Source organism: Nycticebus coucang, chromosome 8 (genome assembly GCF_027406575.1).
Source record: "Nycticebus coucang isolate mNycCou1 chromosome 8, mNycCou1.pri, whole genome shotgun sequence".
NCBI lineage: Eukaryota > Metazoa > Chordata > Mammalia > Primates > Lorisidae > Nycticebus > Nycticebus coucang.
Window position 1 is genome coordinate 109,475,622 of NC_069787.1, and position 18,437 is coordinate 109,494,058.

The 18,437-nt window shown below is 39.0% G+C and overlaps 1 protein-coding gene and 1 non-coding gene across 4 annotated transcripts in view; both read left to right on the top strand.

Annotated features, from left to right (window-relative positions):
• The window catches only part of PLS1 (plastin 1), a 133,988-nt gene that overhangs the window by 27,717 nt on the left and 87,834 nt on the right, over positions 1–18,437 (top strand). The window contains exon 1 of one of the 3 annotated variants that reach the window (XM_053598586.1): positions 5,769–5,907. The exons of the other annotated variants lie outside the window; for them this stretch is intronic. The gene's annotated coding sequence lies outside the window, so the exon portion shown is untranslated. Of the gene's footprint in view, positions 1–5,768; positions 5,908–18,437 lie in introns of those variants that run through there. 3 annotated transcript variants of the gene reach the window in all.
• LOC128592917 (U6 spliceosomal RNA) lies at positions 15,678–15,781 on the top strand. Its single transcript, XR_008382128.1, has one exon. It is a non-coding gene; the product is annotated as a U6 spliceosomal RNA (small nuclear RNA).

Consider the following 18,437-nt stretch of genomic DNA (forward strand, 5'->3'; position numbering starts at 1 on the left):
GAATTTTGAATATTTTAATATTTGTAGTGTTTTTCTTTTTAAACTGCTAAATATTTGACTCACTTCCACTATGTGTGTATGCGCTATTGGAGGAAACATTTAGTTATGGAGAACTTTAAAACTAACATTGATCTTTCCTCTCAAACACACTCCCCACTTCCCCATCTCCTAAATAATAGCTGTTCTCTCTTGTGGGCAGAGACCAGGGTAGTAAAAACAACTTATTCTGAATAAAACTGTCTGAGCCCATAGTAGCTTTCTATCGCTCCTATAAAAAATTACCACAAAATTAAGCTGTTTAAATAATGCAAATTTATTATCTTACAGTTCTGACAGTGGTCTCACCAGGCTAAGATCATCGTATTATCAGAACTGTGTTCCTTTCTCGAGGCTCTGTGTTTGGGGGGTGCCTTTCTCATGGCTCATTTGGGTGGTTGGCAGAATTTAGTTCCTTGTTGTAGTAGGCCTGAGATCCTCACATTCTTTTCTTTTCTTTTTTTTTAGAACACATTAAAATTTGCTTTAATACTTCTTTGGGGAAAAAATATCACACTTGTAATGAATGAATAAGAAACATTTTTACGCTATTATTTGTATCTACCATGCCATGAATTCATAGGGAAGAGGTTCCAGTAGCTCAGGGAGGCACCTTGCCATTGAATGTGACTTTTGAGTTGATTGACTTTTGAGTTCATGGGAAAATAGGTTCCAGCACCTTGTATCACTGTTCCATGGGGTCTATTGGTTATCCTGTGTGCTATGCTGTACACCTATTATGCCATGAGCTCATGGGGAATAAATAGGTTCTTGCACCTAAAAACATGGGTCCACTGGTGCTCCTGTGTGCTATGTTATATGCTAATTATGCCATGAATTCATAGGGAATGGGTTCCAGGAGCTCAGGCTCCTTTCTGTTGGTTCTCACAAAGTGGGCTTCTCTGGGTCGCGCAGGCTGGCACTTCAGTTGAACCCAGGTACCTTTCTCTTTGGCTTCCTTCTTTTTCTGATCATTTTCCTTCACACGTTTCAGGAAGCTATCTCGGCTGTTAGAGTGCTTAATATGCTCAATACGAACATTAATCCTCTTGGCAAGGATCTTGCCCTTAACTTGTTTACAACAATGCCAATAGCATGCTGGGTAACATTGTAAACTCTTCCAGTTTTGCCATGGTAACATTTGGGTGGCGTGCCTTTTTGAACAGTACTCATTCCCTTGATGTCTACAATATCACCTATATGTGGCCAAAGGAACAACTCCATGTTTTCTAAAAGGCCTAGAGAACGTGTATCGGGCGCCTCTCCTCTTTCCATTTGTGTTTGTCATTTTGGTGAATTACTGGAAGATGGCGTCTCCGGCCGAAAGGCAGATCCTCACATTCTTGCTGGATATAAAGTGAAGTCCATTCCCAGCTTATAGAGGCCACCTGCATTTCTTGGCTGGTGGCCAAAGCCAGTGAAAATGGAAAATGGGTCAAGCCCCTCTCACACTTTGAATCTTTTCTCCTTTTTGTTTCATTTCTCTGACCCAGCAGGGAAAGGTTCTCTGCTTTTAAAGACTCATGGGATTAGACTGGGTCTGTTTAGATAATCCAGGATAAGCTACCCTCCCCAAGACCCATACCTTTAATCAACATCTGTGAAATCTCCTTTGCTGTGTAAGTTACCATATTCACAGGATTTGGGATTAGGGCACAGACAAGTTAGGAGGGGAGTATCCTGCTTACCACAGACCCGTTGTTGTGCCTGTTTCAGCAGCACATGTACCACAGGCCTATTGTCTGCCTTGGTTGATGTGGAAGGTAGTGGTTGTTACTACCAGTAGAGCTCCACACATTGGCCTGGAGGTACATGAGAAAATGTGACTTAACTGGATATTTTTCTAAATTGAAAATATGTCAGGACCGGATTCCAAAACAAACAGTTTTGTTTAAAGGATGTTTTGGAACTTTGGTATAGTCAAGCAGAGCTGCAAGAATGCTTATTTCCTGTGTGTAGGAAAGAAAGGTAATTCACATTGTGGATTACATGTGTGATAACTACATCCCCTTCTCTGGTAACTTAGATTTAGAAAGAAATGATTCTGGGGCGGCGCCTGTGGCTCAGTCGGTAAGGCGCGGCCCCCATATACCGAGGGTGATGGGTTCAAACCCGGCCCTGGCCAAACTGCAACCAAAAATAGCCGGGCGTTGTGGCGGGCGCCTGTAGTCCCAGCTACTCGGGAGGCTGAGGCAAGAGAATCGCCTAAGCCCAGGAGTTGGAGGTTGCTGTGAGCTGTGTGAGGCCACAGCACTCTACTGAGGGCCATAAAGTGAGACTCTGTCTCTACAAAAAAAAAAAAAAGAAATGATTCTGATATGAAATAGGCACGCTCATCCCGCAGCACATTTGCTTTGTTACTCAAAACCTGCCATCTGCTTCCTGTTCTGCACCTCTCTTCATGCACGTCCAGCTGCTTAGTTGCCCTTCTGTCTACCCGTTTATCTATAATGATACATATTTATAATAGGTTTTGACACCCACTTATTCTAGGAAACATTTTTGCCAAGATGCTGAAAGTATGGCGTCTACTCATTTTTCCCAGTAGCTGAATTAAGATCATAAAAAGAACCCATGTCATCTGCCAGCTTTTCAAAGGCTGTTCCAAGTCCTTCTTTCTGATGTCTTCCTCCATAACTCTCCGCGTTATTAAATAAGCTCCTGCCGCATCTGGGACAAAGTAGGTTCTTAGTAACTACATACAGATCAGAAGTGCTAAATGTAAGTAATTTATTATATTATGTATACACCAAAACTCTGCAAGATATGTATACTTACTGTTTACTCAATTCTTAACAAAAGAACTAAGAATATCTAATATAAGTAAAACTGGATTGTTAGAAGTGAGATTCCAATTCATCTTTTACTGAACAGATTAAGTCATATTCTGCCTAGAAGTATATTGGTGTCAAGGGAGTAGACTCCCTGTGCCTCCATTTTTGAACCTTTTATCGATATATACTATACATGCAGAAACTGCTGTTCCCACAAAATCATCATTCATATCAAGAAATTGTAATTATTACTAGCCCTTCAGAATGCCCAGCTAGTTTTTCTATGTTTTAGTAAGATGGGGTCTCTCTCTTGCTCAGGCTGGTCTTGAACTCATGAGCTCAAGCAGTCCACCTGCCTTGGCCTCCTAGAGTGCTAGGAGTACAGACATGAGCCACCTCGCCTGGTCAATAAAGAGATTTTTTTTTAACATGGCTCCTGCCCTGAAGGCAAACACCGAACAGTCAATTCTTTTTTAAATGTTCTTGCTTTATCAAATACCGGCATATCAACTTTGACTCAGATTATTATTTTCCCATAATTATTGTACTTGTGATGGTTCAAAATACTTTTGCCTCAAATATTCACAGGCTGTTATAACTGCATCCTGCACTTGTAGTTCTGAGTCACTGATCAGAGCCATCACTTTCTATGTGGTTTTGAGATCAAATCAGTATTCTCTGGAATTTTGGTTAAGATTTGTAGTAGATAATGAGAAAAGCATTTTATCAGCGAAAGTGGCACTTTTAAACTGTAACACTTCTTAACAAAGTGGAAATTGCTTATTACAAAATGGAGTGGGTAAAATCTTAGAGAAATTGGACTCAGACCTATGATGTCTCCCATTTCCCACCCATTCTCATGGTCAAGGATGTTTGTTGAAGCATTTCTAAAAGTAAAAGGTTGGAAAGCACTTTCATTACCAACGTGAATATTAAATAAGTCATAGTATACCATGGACTATTATGAAACATGAAACGCATGTTTTCAAAAATAAGGGAACTTTCTTACTTAGTGCTAAGTAAAACTATGTATAGCAAAGACCAATTTTATTGAAAAAAAGTACATTTTCATACACGTGTATATGTGTATGACTGGAGATTCATCACATATTGGCCCTGATTGTTTCTGAATGGTGTGCTTGAGAACAATTTAAATTTTCATGTCTTCAATTTTTAAAAAAATTTTATATATTACTTTTCAAAAATCAGAAAATATGGGTGGCGCCTGTGGCTCAAGGAGTAGGGCGCCGGTCCCATATGCTGGAGGTGGTGGGTTCAGGCCCAGCCCCGGCCAAAAAAAAAAAAAGAAAAATCAGAAAATAACTACATAGGATCTGTTTCTTTTTTAAAAGGACATATATGGTAGATAATTTATTCTGTGATATCCTAGAGGAAATTACACATAACAATACGTGTTTTAGGCAAGAGGTTAGCAGAACTCCACACAACAGCAGCAAGACCACAAACTTCCATAATGATCTCCTTACAGTAATAGAATTTTCAGTGCAAGAAAAACTAATGGTCACCTCATCCAGTTTTCTATGTAGGAATCCCCAAAGGCAATCGCCTCTGCACCCCAAAATGGTCTTTTAGCCTTTGTTGGAACAGGCCCAGTGAAGAGAACCTCAGTGTTCCAGAGTTGGCGCTGGACCACTTGGCTAGCATGTTTCCTAATATTTATGTGTGATTTGTGTCTTGGTACTTCTGTGCAATGGCTCTAGTTTTGCCAGCTTGTGGCCACATAGAGCAAGAGGTGACCTTTAAATATTTAAATATAAATATGTGTTATAAACATTCATTGAGGTACAGTAGACCGTATGTTTTGACAGGTGCATAGACCCACAAAATCATCTCCACTGTCAAGACGTAGAACATTTTCACTGCCTTCTAAAGTTTCTTCCTGTCCTTTTGCATTTCATCCCTCCTCTCACCTCTATTCCAATCATTTACCTCCTGTCACCACAGATTAGTTTACAGTTTCTATGATTTCATATATATGGAATCATACAGTGCTGTATGTAGTTTTTTTTTTTAAACTGTCTTTTACAGTAAAAACCTTAACTTTTTCTTTCACTTTTATGAAACAGTTTTATAACATACATTCTTTACTTTTATGGAGCCATCATAAAAGATGTCTCAGACTTCCTGTTCAGAGAATTAACTGGTTAGTGGAAATGGATTATATATTTTATAAGAGAGCCTGTTCCTGCCTCACTTTAAAAGTAGTATTGGACTATAACCCTTGAGGCATTTTCAAGCTTTAATATTGTATAAGTCTACATAGTGTTTCCAGTTACCATTCAAGGATAATTTTGTATATTTACTTAAAAATAAGTGACTATAAAAGAAATTCAGTAGGTTTTAAGGTGATTTAAAAAAATATTTTTTAGAGTTTCCTAGTTCTTCCTGGAAATAGCAGTGTATACTTAATTGCTTAATGGTTTTTCACATGATAGAAACAACATGGCCCTCTTCTTTTCTTTCTTTTTTCCTTTCTTTCTTTCTGTCGTTTTTTCTTTTTTTCTTTTTAAGAGACAGTCTTACTGTGTTGCCCAGGGTCTCTATGTTGCTCAGATTGGCCTCTAATTCTTAGACTCAAGCAATCCTTCTGCCTCAGCCTCCCTAGTAGGTATGTGCCATCAAACCCAGCTCAACCTTGCCATTTTAAAATTAAAGTGGCAAAGAAAATTTATAAAAATAATATGGGAGTGCATAGGGTAGTCCCATTCCATAGGAAGAAAACCTGCTTGAGTGGAATCTAAGGGGTAAAATGAACCTCAAATTATATTTTAAGCACAACAGCTATAATCAAATAGAAATGGTGGTGACATCTACATTTTTACCTCTTAATTTTTTTATAGTTCTAAGCCACACCCACATTGTAGATTGGCCTTTCTACTGAGACCAAGTTCTGTTGAGATTAAAATCCTAGTAGTAGGCAGAACACTTCAGTTCTAGGTTGCTTGTCTTTGGTCAAACCCTGGCTTTCGCAGAATATTATCTGAGGACAGACACAGCTTAGAGAGACTGAATTTTAAATCTTTTGAGTTGTTTTTCTGGACTTTCAAATCTCAGGCACTAAGACCAGCAGAAGAAGGTATGTAAGATTTTCTCTTATGTCAATAGCAGTAATACAGCTTAGAGATTGTAGTGCTGCTTTTTCATATAATTATTACATTGAGATAAACCCCCTCACGGTATTTTTTAAGCACCTTCTTGCTTTGGGATTCTAGCACATAATCTGTGCAGATACTATTCTTGGTGTGAGAGTCATATAATTCTTTTTTCTTTCTTCCTTTTTTTTGTTCCATTCGTGTGTAATTCTTATTTCTCTCTTCATTTTTCTGTTTTGAAAACTTTCTTCTGGGCCAGCCATAGTGGCTTACTTCTGTAATCGTAACACTCTGGAGGCTGAGGCTGGTGAATCACCTGAGCTCAGGAGTTCGAGACCAATCTGAGCAAGATCAAGACCTTGTCTCTACTACAGATAGAAAAACTAGCCAGGAGTCATGGCGAGCACCTGTCGTCCCAGCTACTTGGGAGGCAGAGGCAAGAGGCTCTCTTGAACTTTTTTTTTTTTTTTTCCTAGAGACAGAGTCTCATTTTATCACACCCTCGGTAGAGTGCCGTGGCGTCACAGCTCACCGCAACCTCCAGCTCTTGGGCTCAGGCGATTCTCTTGCCTCAGCCTCTTGAGTAGCTGGGACTATGAGTGCCCACAGCACCCAGCTATTTTTTGTTGTTGTTGTTGCAGTTTGGCCGTGGCTGGGTTCGAACCCACCACCCTCTGTATATGGGGCCGGAGCCCCACTCACTGAGCCACAGGCACTGCCCTCTCTTGAGCTTTTTGAGATTGCTGTGGGCTGTGATGCCACGCACTCTACCTAGGGTGATACAGTGAGAACTGTCTCAGAACAAAACAAAGCAAAACTTTCTTCTGTAAGTACTACTTCTGAGATAAGAAAGAACTATTTTGGTTTATTCAGGGTTAGATAAAAAAAAAAAAATAAACCTGTTATTCTTAGTTTAGTAATGGATAAGCAAAATTCCCCCTTTTTTCTAAAGAGATTCCATAGACATATAAAATAAATCATAATAAAGGCTATCTCCAATTCTAGGGCTGTAGTAAGATTATAATCAAGCATCTGGAGTCTAAAGAAAATATCTAAATAAATCAATTCTTTATCATTATATTTGCTCTTCTACATTGTTAAGTGCCAGAATATACTTGGAGATAAGTGACCTTGCTTAAAAGCTTCTTTCGTTGTTTTAGTGAATTTGGGAAGGGGCTGAACACTGTTAGACAGTTTTCATAAAAATAGTATGCAAATAAGCATGGCACCTTTCATTTTGACCATTTTTAGTCGTGTCTAAGGTTGATAGGAAAACTGTGAATCTGTATCCTGTATAGCCTTGAAACCCCTCAACCTTACTTTAAGTTCTTTTCTTAGTAAAGCAGAAAATGTGCAGTTCCCAGCCCATGTAAAGCTGAGAAGGTCATAAATGATGCATGTTGAGGAAACTTGGTTACTGATACTGCTGGCAATTTACCTAAGACTTAGTGCCAAAGAATTAAAGTCTCTTGAGTTTTCTTAAGAGACCAGCTTTTTAAAAAAGTTAAGTATGTTTCCTTTTTATAGTGACCTGAGCTCTCAAAGGTAAAGAGAAAGTTGATTGGCTTGTGCAGCTTGTAAAGTAGTCAACCATTTATATTCATTTGTATCCTCAGAGAATACTCTGTGGCTGTTATTAGAGAAGGGAACACATTATGACCAATTAACCCTGGAAAGTGAGTGCCATGGAAAAATTTTACATAGTGGCTTTCTTAGGAACCAGATTTGTCTTTCCTGTATATGCCTAGAGTCCAAGTCCAACAAAGACTGTGCCCTTGTGCCAGTCCTTTCATAATGAATCAACCAATTGCTCATTGTGTTCTTGTGGAGGAGGGGGATAACATTCCTTTATGATCCCCAGTTTAGATCAGCTTACCACCCAAAGCATGATATTTGATTACCCTTATTATGTTTCTTTGCGTAGCTACAAATGTTACTAATGGCGTGGCCTTATCTAGCTATTATAAAAAATCCACATCTGTGCTGACTTTCTGTCAGTGCTGTAGAAGGCCCTATTGCTAAGCACCGTGGTAATATGAGCTCTTTGAGAATGGAGTAGCACTTGGGCTTAGGTATGCCTTGCAGATGCAAACATCTTAAAACTCCTTCAACATTCCACTGAGTGCCCCACTACCTGCTTTTTCTTCTAAATGCTGATTTTAATCTCTAAAGCTCCCTGTGTCTGGGCCTGAGTTGCTTTTAGAATTATAAAAGTTTACCGGCCACTTCTAACCATGTTCTTTAGTTAGAACTGAGGTTTTTAGGGGGTTCCTTTTTTCCCCCTTTTCAGATGTTTTCAACTCAGTTCTTAGCCTTACAGAGTGGATGAGAGAGATGCTATCGTAAACCACTAGAAGCAAACGGTGGAAGAATTCTTATCTCTCTACTCACTCCAGCAGAGGTGGGAAGTTGAGTTGTTTTGTTCCTCCAAAACTCTGGAACAGTGGCCCCTATGCTTTTTAAATTTTTAACTCCATCATTAAAAACATGTTGTACATATACTGCTTGCAAGATATGTATTTTAAATTTATTATTATGTTTTACTTAGTGTATATGTTATATGCTAGAGCATATATAAAAGTTAAAAGATTAAGATGCGGCTCAGTGCCTGTAGCTCAAGCTGTTAAGGTGCCAGCCTCATACGCCAGAGCTGGCGGGTTCAAATCCAGCCTGGGCCCACCAAACAACAATGACAACTACAAACAAAAAATAGCTGGGTGTTTTGTGCCAGGCACCTGTAGTCCCAGCTACTTGGGAGGCTGAGGCAAGAGAATCACTTGAGCCCAGGAGTTGGAGGTTGCTGTGAGCTGTGATACCATGATACTCTACCCAGGGTGACAGCTTGAGGCTCTGTCTCAAAAAAAAAAAAAAAAAAAAAAAAAATTGATTGTTAAAAACTATTATTTAGAAGGATATTATAATATCCTTAACTATTATAATAGGGTACAGTATACATACAAGATATTGCCTATTAATGATGGTGAGTATAATGTTATTTTACATAATCTTGAAAATTTTTAATTTTTGCACAATTTATGTTCACGTTTGCCCCAGTTTTGTTTTCTGATAGAGTTGGTGAGCACTCATACTAAGATTAGAGGTGTCAGCTCTGCTGTTGTGCTTGTGTGATTAGTATTTTTTTTTCGTTTCCCAATTTCTTTGCAGTTATTTTTTAAAACTGTTTGCCCCTTTAGTGAAGGTAGATTTGGTATCAACTGGGTTATATAATCTATTGATCCACCAAACCAGGCCTACACAAACTGTAGAATGTTATAAATGTTGGAAGTGAAAAAGGAATGCTAGCCACTGTCCAGCCTATCCTGCAATATCTCTTTAATAGTTGTGCGTGGGATCATGTCTTAAGAACCAAGTTAGGATTCTCCTGAAAATATACATGTTAAATATTTGTAAAGCTAGTTTTGTTTAAAAATAAACACAAGCCATTGAAGCCATTCTAATATTTACTTCCTGTACTCTGGTAGAGAGACTGGTGTTCTTGATGACTCACTTGTCAGTTCTAAGTAGATGAGGGTGGGTGTGGCTTCAGTTTCTCATCTTAAGAAGAGGGCTGGACTAGATGACTTTTAGGTGTTTTTTGTGGTTAGGGAATTTTTAACCCACTTAACACCCCCCCCTTTTTTTTTTTTTTAACCCGTATGTGCCTACCTATTAACTTACCTACATAAGTAACACTCACTGCTTGGAAGTTGTTGTTTCTATAAGGAGTAGTATTCAGAAATATGAGTGACAAATTAGGATTTGCTTTTTAAGCCAAGATTTCGGGAATACTAGTTTTGTTACACTCAAACCAGATCATTAAAAGCCTCCTTACTCTTCAAGGCCCATCAAACTTAAACTTTACCCCCTCAGGAAAATCTTAGTCAGAACCCATGTTTGATTGAAGTATTTGCTCCCTCTGTTTCTTCCTATACAATTCTGTTTATACATTAATCAGTGGTCTCGAATTATGGTTATATGTGTACGTGCTTGCCTTTCATGAGTTACAACTGTTTATTACTAAGTTTTATAACAGCAAGACTTGCTGATTAACTAGCTATTTTTCACTGAAAAATGAAGAAGATGCTGGAGAATGCTGTTGAGAATATTAAGGACATGTCCTCCAAGAACTTATTTAAATATATTTTCTTCCCAAGGGAACTTTTATGGAAAACCTGAAGTTAAAGGTCTTAGCATGGAGCCCATGGATTTCTAGAATTTCCATTGATGGACTTTCAGGTGGGGTGTGTATCCATAACCCCCGCTCCTGAAATCATGTGCAAATTTGAGATCTAGCTTTATTTTTCTGGTAGGAGGGTTCATAGCCTCAAAAAGAGTAAAAATCCAAAGACCTTTAAGAATTAATGCTACTTGGCGGCACCCATAGCTCAGTGGGTAGGGCACCAGCCACTTACACTGAGGCTGGTGGGTTCAAACCCAGTCCAGGCCAGCTAAAACATCAATGACAACTGCAACAACAACAAAAAATAGCCGGGCATTGTGGCAGATGCCTGTAGTCCCACCTACTTGGGAGGCTGAGGCAAGAGAATCGCTTAAGCCCAAGAGTTTGTGGTTGCTGTGAGCTGTGATGCCATGGCACTCTACTGAGGACGACATAGTGCGACTCTGTCTCAAAAGAAAAAAAAAATAGAAAGAAAGAAAAAGTACTACCAAGGAATATAGGCGAGGCTCTTCAAATGTAACCTTTTGTTCATTTTAATTTATGTTAACTTTTCAACCCAATTTTCATCATTTTTGTATGTTTTAGCTCTGTATAGTAGTTCTAGATCTTGCAATGAAAAACAGTAGTATTGTTAGCAATACTTAATACCACACCCCTGAATGAATCTGTTAGGCCTTATTCTTACTAACTTATATATTCATAACATTATCTTGCTTATGAGGGATAGTAACCTTTTCAAACTCATTGATTCTTGTTGAATATAATAAATAAATGAATAGTGTTTTACTTTTTAGGAAAAAAGGGAGAATTTGGGGTTAAATTAGAATTGAGAAAGTAAAAAGAATCACATACAGAATTGTTTTGAAAACATCTCTACCGAGTCATCTAATTTCAGTGTCTACTTAAAAGAAGCTCAGATCTCTTTCTTGAATATCATGTAGGAAGATGATATTCTGGTTCCCTTAAGAACCTATTTCATGACTTCATGGCTTTTGGCCTTTGAAGAATCAGTGGGACTGGGATTTAGGCACATTGAAAATAGTACCAGCTGTGACAGTTACCAGTGGATGACCGAAGCTATATAGGTTGATCTCTCCGAGTCCGTTTCCTTATGTGAAGAAATGGGAATAGGGTGGGTTAAGCAGTAGAACTGAAAATATCATTTACGTGTGTATACCTACATGTCGTAGTTTATGTAGTGTAATAGAATTGTATTCCCATTTTACATACAAGGAAACAGGTAATACAATCGTAGTATAGATAGTATTATACTATTTTCAGTTCTGTTGCTTAATTCTCTGGGTAACGTAGAATTGGATGTGATAGTGCATCTGAAAGTGCTATGTAAATTAGCACTTAACCATGAGACTTAATTTCTCTTTATAATAATACAGGTTACTTATAATACCAGGGTGGTCTTCCGTAGTCTGTGGTTTGAGGTCACCATGAAGAATCAGTTTTAAGCTTACTTTTTTCTTTCATAAAGTTTATGTCATTATTACCTGAGATTAAAATCTCTAGTGAATTTGCCCTGGGACACTCATATGGACTAAAAGTAAAACATATCATACTAAGATACACAAACAAAAAACACTGGGTCAGCCAATTACTATTATCTAAAAATACTGAAATTAAGTAATGTAAAATTTTCTAAGATTGCAAAAGTTGGATAGAGTCAGACTAAAAAGCAGTTAAATTCCCTATGGCAGATCCAGAGGAGAAGTTTCCTGGGCCCAGGCTTATATGGAATAGTGAAAACCGTGAACCTTGAAACACACGTTTGAAGTGTGTTTCAATATGACCTTAGTTGTTTTGATATGACCCTAATGCCTACTAGCTTGGTGGTATTAAGCAAATTAGTTAACCTTAGCTTGAGTTTATCAGTAAAAATAGATAAAACAATACTGCTTTGGGGGATTATTGTAAGAATTAGAAATAATTTCTAGGAAGTGTCTGGCACATATTTAGCAGAGTTTTGATCAGCACGTGTGTGTGAGGAAACTACCTGGAGACCTATGAAAGAACCATCTGAAAAGATTAGAAGGAATAGTGTTTGGCACTCACACCAGACCAGAAGTAGTGCCTATTCTCCCAGACAGACTGAAAAAAAGATGTAATAATGTACAAATTATTGGATCCTCAGAGGCATCTTGCCTCAATAGTAGGGAATAATAATTAGCCTTTTAGACCATGGGGCTTTTCAACCTCAGCACTATAGAAATGTTAGATCTGGCGCTTCTTTTTTTTTTTTTTTTTTTTTGTAGAGACAGAGTCTCACCTTATGGCCCTCGGTAGAGTGCCGTGGCCTCACACAGCTCACAGCAATCTCCAACTCCTGGGCTTAAGCGATTCTCCTGCCTCAGCCTCCCGAGCAGCTGGGACTACAGGCGCCCGCCACAACGCCCGGCTATTTTTTGGTTGCAGTTTGGCCGGGGCTGGGCTTGAACCCGCCACCCTCGGTATATGGGGCCGGCGCCCTACCGACTGAGCCACAGGCGCCGCCCAGATCTGGCCCTTCTTTATTGTAAGAGGATCTCCTGCATATTGTAGGATTTTTAGCTATGTCCCTGGCCTCACCATTCTTGATTCCAGTAACACCTCCTCTGCTGTGAAGGTAAAAAATGTCTCCAGTCATTGCCAGATGTCCTCTGGGGAGCATAGTCATCTCCTGTTGAGAACCATAACCATTTAAACTAAACTCTGCTCTGGTTCTGCCTAATAAAACTTAAAAGCAAGAACCAAAGATCAACCTCTTTCCAAGTAATTTAACTGTTTCCAAGAACAAAGGTTAAGAATAGTTACAGGGCTTTTTTTTCCAAAACTAAAAAGTGACCATTCTGTAATTATATGGACTCTCAAGGACCTTGAATAACCAAAGCAATCTTGAAAAAAGAAAAAAAACTTAGGTTAGAGGTCTTATATTTCCTGATTTCTAAACATAGTACAAAGCAACGGTCACCGAGATGGTATAATACCAGGATAAAGAAAGATATGCAGGGTGGCCATAAAGTTTGCATGAAATTCAAAATAGTGTGCAATTTCGACGGACTTTATGGCCACCTTGTAGTATACAGACAAGTGGAACAGAATAGAGAGTTTGTAAACTCACTCTTGTGTAGATGGCCAAATGGTTTTTGATAAGGGTCTCAAGATTGATATAATGGAGAAAAGCCAGTTTCTTCAACAAATGGTCTTGGGAAAGCTGGATAAGCAAAAGAGTGAAGTTGAGCCCTTATCTTATACCATATCTGAAAATTAACTCAAAATGGATTAAAGATCTAAAAGTAAGATTTAAAACTATAAAGCTCATAAGAAAAAACAGGGTAAAAGCTTCAGGACATCAGATTTGGCAATGATTTCTTGGATATGGCACCAAAAAAAGCAAAAATAGGTTGGTTGTAGTGGCTCATGCTCTGTAATCCTGGCCTTCCAAAATGCTAAGACACAAGGGTGGTTGAGGCCAGGAATTCAAGACTTCATCTCTATGAAAAATTAAAAATTAGCCAGGGCGGGTAGCATGTGCCTGTAGTCCCAGCTGCTTGAGAGGCTGTTAAGGCATGAGGATCACTTGAGCCCAGGATTTTGAGGCTACAATAAGTTATGATGATGCCACTTTCAGTCTGGGAGAATAGGCAGTACTTCTGGTCTGGTGTGAGTGCCATGGCACTCTACCAAGGGTGACAAAATAAGACTCCCTTACTAGCCTGAGGGGGGAAAAAAGACAAATGGGACTATATCAAACTTAAAAACTTGGATATCATAGGAAACAATCAAGAGTGAAAGGGGGGTGGCACCTGTGGCTCAAGGAGTAGGGCGCCAGTCCCATATGCTGGAGGTGGTGAGTTCAAACCCAGCCCTGGCCAAAAAAAAAAAAAAAAAGAGTGAAAGGGAAGCTTACAAGATAAGAGAAGATATTAGTAAATTATATCTGATAAAAGGATAATATTCAGAATATATAAGGAACTTCTATAATGAAACAGCTAAAAAAAAAAAAAACCACCTAATTAAATGGGCAAAGAACTTGAATAGACATATTCCAAAGAAAACCTACAAATGGCCAAACAAGCATATGAAAAGATGATCAGTGTTACTACAGATGGTCCCTGACTTATGATAGTTCACCTTACATTTTTTTTGCCTTTATGATGATGAGAAAACAATGTGAACCATAATTAGAGCAAAGAAAAAACCTATCAAAACTGACCTAGAGGCTCAGCGTCTGTAGCTCAGTGGCTAGAGCCAAATGGCTACTAACAAACACTTGAGGAACAAGTACTTCCAATTTTATACAAGCTCCTTCAGACAATTAAAGAGGAGGGAATACTTTCCACTCATCAGTGGGATCAATTTTTTAAAAGAGATGTGGTCTTGCTTCGTTGCCCTGGTGGGAGTGTAGTGGCTCAATCATAGCTCAATACAGCCTTAAACTCCTGGGCGCGAGCAATACTACTGCCTCAGCCTGCTGAGTAGCTAGGACAACAGGCATGTGCCACCTGACCTAAAAAAATCAAAATTTTCTTTAGAGATGAGGTCTTGAGCCATGTACATGGCAAGGCCAAAAATATTCTGATGCTAAAACCAGTTAAAGACATTACAAGAAAACTGCAGATTGATAATCCCTTTGTGAATCTATATTCAGAATTTCTTTCATTTTTTGTAGAGACAGAGTCTCACTTTATGGCCCTCGGTAGAGTGCTGTGGCCTCACACAGCTCACAGCAACCTCCAACTCCTGGTCTTAAGCGATTCTCTTGCCTCAGCCTCCCGAGTAGCTGAGACTACAGGCGCCCGCCACAACGCCTGGCTATAAAATTCAGAATTTCTAAACAAAATGTTACCAAATTGAATCTAACAATGCATAAAAGGAATAATATATTATCACCAAGAGGAGTTAATTCCAGGAGTATAAGGTTGTTTTAACATTTGAAAGGTAATCATTATAATTCACTATATCAACAAACACAACTAGGGCTAGGCATGGTGGCTCACTCCTTTAATCCTAGCACTCTGGGAGGCTGAGGTAGGTAGATTGTTTGAGTTCAGGGTTTTGAGACCAGCCTGAGCAAGACCAAGACCCCATCTTTAAAACTAGCTGGGCATTTTGGTGGGTGCCTATAGTCCCGGCTACTTGGGAGGCTGAGGCAGGAAGATCGCTTGAGCCCAGGAGTTTGAGGTTACTGTGAGCTATGATGCTACAGCACTCTACTGAGGGCAACAAAGTGAGACTCTGTCTCAAAAACAAAAACAAAATAAAAGTGAACAAAACTGTATAATTATTTCAGAGACATAGAAAAAGCATTAATAATTTAACATCCATTGTTGATTTTTAAAAAAATCTGAGCAAAGCAGAAATAAATGGAAACTTTCTCAATCTGATACAGGACCTACAAGACCTAGGACTAGTGAGTGAGTTCTAGTACTAGCAGGGTTATACAAAAATCAATTGTGTTTCTGTTTAGTAGCAACCATCAGAAATTTAAATTAAAAACTCTTACAATAGCTTTAAAAAAACAGGGTTTATTGGAGAAAAGATAAGCAAGACCTGTACACTGAAACTAGTAAACATTGTTGAACTGTGCTTGCTTTGGCAGCACATATGTTAAAATTGGAGCCATATAGAGATTAGCGTGGCCCTTGCACAAGGATGACACACAAATTCGTGAAGTGTTCCATATTTTGCTCCCTCCTGGGAAGGTCATTTCACTACTTGCAGAGTAGAAGCTAAGGAAACAATGTTAGAAAAAGCAAAATGGGTGCCACCTAATATTGAACTTGGGATTTAAAAAAAATTGCTGAAGCTAAATTAAAAGATTTAAGTAAACCAAGATGTAGGTACTATGTTTATGAACTCTGAGTATTGTTAAGGTGTTAGTTCTCCAAAATTGATTCATAGATTCAGAGTAATCCCAGTCTAAATCCCAGAAGTCTACCTGGTAGAAATTGACAACCTGCTATGTGTAGATAAAAATAAATTTTTAACTCCCCCCCCCCAAAAAAAAAGAAATTGACAACCTGATTTTGCTAATGACCTAGAATTCCCCAAACTGCTTTGGACAAAACAGATTTGGAGGACTAACACTACTTAAGTTTTAGACATATTATAAAGCTACAGTAATTAACAGACTGTTATATTTACATAAAGATAGATCAATGGAACAGAATAGAAAGTCTATAAATAGATTCACATATATGGACAACTGAATTTAACAAAGATGTAAAAGCAATTCAGTGGAGAAACAGTAATCTTCCACAAATGGTGCTAGAAAACCAATGTTCATAAAACATTGATTCATACCTTATACCATATACTCCACAAAGATTGTAGATTTAAGTATCAATTCTAGAAATGCAAAACTTCTGGAAGAAAAGAGAAAAATTTTGTGACCTTGAGTCTGATAACAATTTCTTAGATTCAACATTGAAGGCATGGTCTATTATAGAAATAGTTAATAAACTGGACTTCATCAAAATTTAGAAGGTCTAGGCCAGACATGGTGGCTCATGCCTGTAATCCTAGCACTTGGGAGGCCGAGGTGGGGGGATTGCCTGAGCTCATGAGTTGGAGACCAGTCTGAGCCAGAGCAAGACCTCGTCTCTAAAAATAGCTGGGCATTGTTGCGAGCACCTGTAGTCCCAGCTGTGTGGGAGACCAAGACAAGAGAATTGCTTGAGCCCAAGAATTTGATGTTGCTGTGAGCTATGATGCCACAGCACTCCACTGAGGGTGACAAAGTAAGACTGTCTCCCAAAAAAAAAAAGTTAAGGATACATATACCATGATTTCCAGCCATTCTATTCTAGGAATTTACTGAAGAAAAATGAAATGTACATGTCCACACACAGACTTGTATATAGTTGTTCATAGCACCTTTTTGGTAATAGCCCAAATTTATAAATAATCAAAATGTCTTTGTGGGGCGGTGCCTGTGGCTCAGCGGGTAGGGCGCTGGCCCCATATGCCGAGGGTGGTGGGTTCAAACCCAGCCCCGGCCAAACTGCAACAACAAAAAAAAATAGCCGGGCGTTGTGGCGGGCGCCTGTAGTCCCAGCTACTTGGGAGGCTGAGTCAAGAGAAGTGCCTAAGCCCAAGGATTTGGAGGTTGCTGTGAGCTGTGTGACGCCACGGCACTCTACCAAGGGTGATAAAGTGAGACTCTGTCTCTACAAAAAAAAAAAAAAAATGTCTTTGTGATTTCTTCATTCAAAAGAATGCTACTCAGGAATATAAAAGAATGAACTGTTAAAACATACCACATGGATAAATCTCAAAAATATTTATACTGAATGAAAGAAACCAGATGAAAAGAATGCATGGTTCTATTTATAGAAAACTCTAGAAAATGCAAACTAATTTGTAGTGCCATTGGATACATCTGTGGTTGCCTGGGAGCTGGAAAGGATGGGAGAGGATTATAACAGGGCATGAAGAATCGGTGATAAAGTAGTGCCTGGCCCTTCCCATGTGCCTTCCCATTATTTGATCCTGACCACCCTATAAGATAGGTTCCATTATTAAAAGTGAGATGCAGGGAGGGTAAAGATGTAAAGCCAGTATTGCATCCAGGATTTGTCAGGTTGCAAAGCCCGGTGGAAGGCAGGAAGGCATAGGATGCTGAGAAGGCAGGAGCTGCTTTCCTGGGTTAAGACAGAAATGCTGGCTTGAAGGGTTGGTACCTGTAACAACCTGCAGCCCCTTAACGAGTCTGTGAGCACTGTCTGTGGAAAGTAGGGACAACAGTGTGCTTCAGCGCTGGCAGAAATTCTGTGCCTGCTTTGTGAGTACTCTAAAAAAGAAGCCTGGTAGTAGTATTTAGCACATGTTTTCATTTTTATTTTTTCTAGCTGTTACATCTGTCTCTCTGAAGGACATTTTGTGAGTATTCATTTGGGAAGGTAATGATACACTATCTTGTGTTACATTTGAGTTTTTTTTGAGACAGTCTCAAGCTGTCGCCCTGGGTAGAGTGCTGTGACATCATGGCTCACAGCAATCTCCAACTCTTGGGCTTAAGTGATTCTCTTGCCTCAGCCTCCCAAGTAGCTGGGACTACAGGCACTCATAACAATGCCTGGCTATTTTTTTTTTTTTTTTTTTTTTGGTTGTAGTTATCATCATTGTTGTTTGATGGGCTGGGCTGGATTCGAACCCGCCAGCTCCGGCGTATGTGGCTTGACGCCGTAGCCACTTGAGCTGTAGGCACCGAGCCACATTTGATTTATTTTATTTTATTTTTATTTTTTTTTTATTTTTAATTTCAGTGTGCTTGTTCATGTTTGTTTGAAGTACTCCTTTTCTGGTGATTTTCTTCCTTCTCCTGCGGTGCTGGCTGTTTTT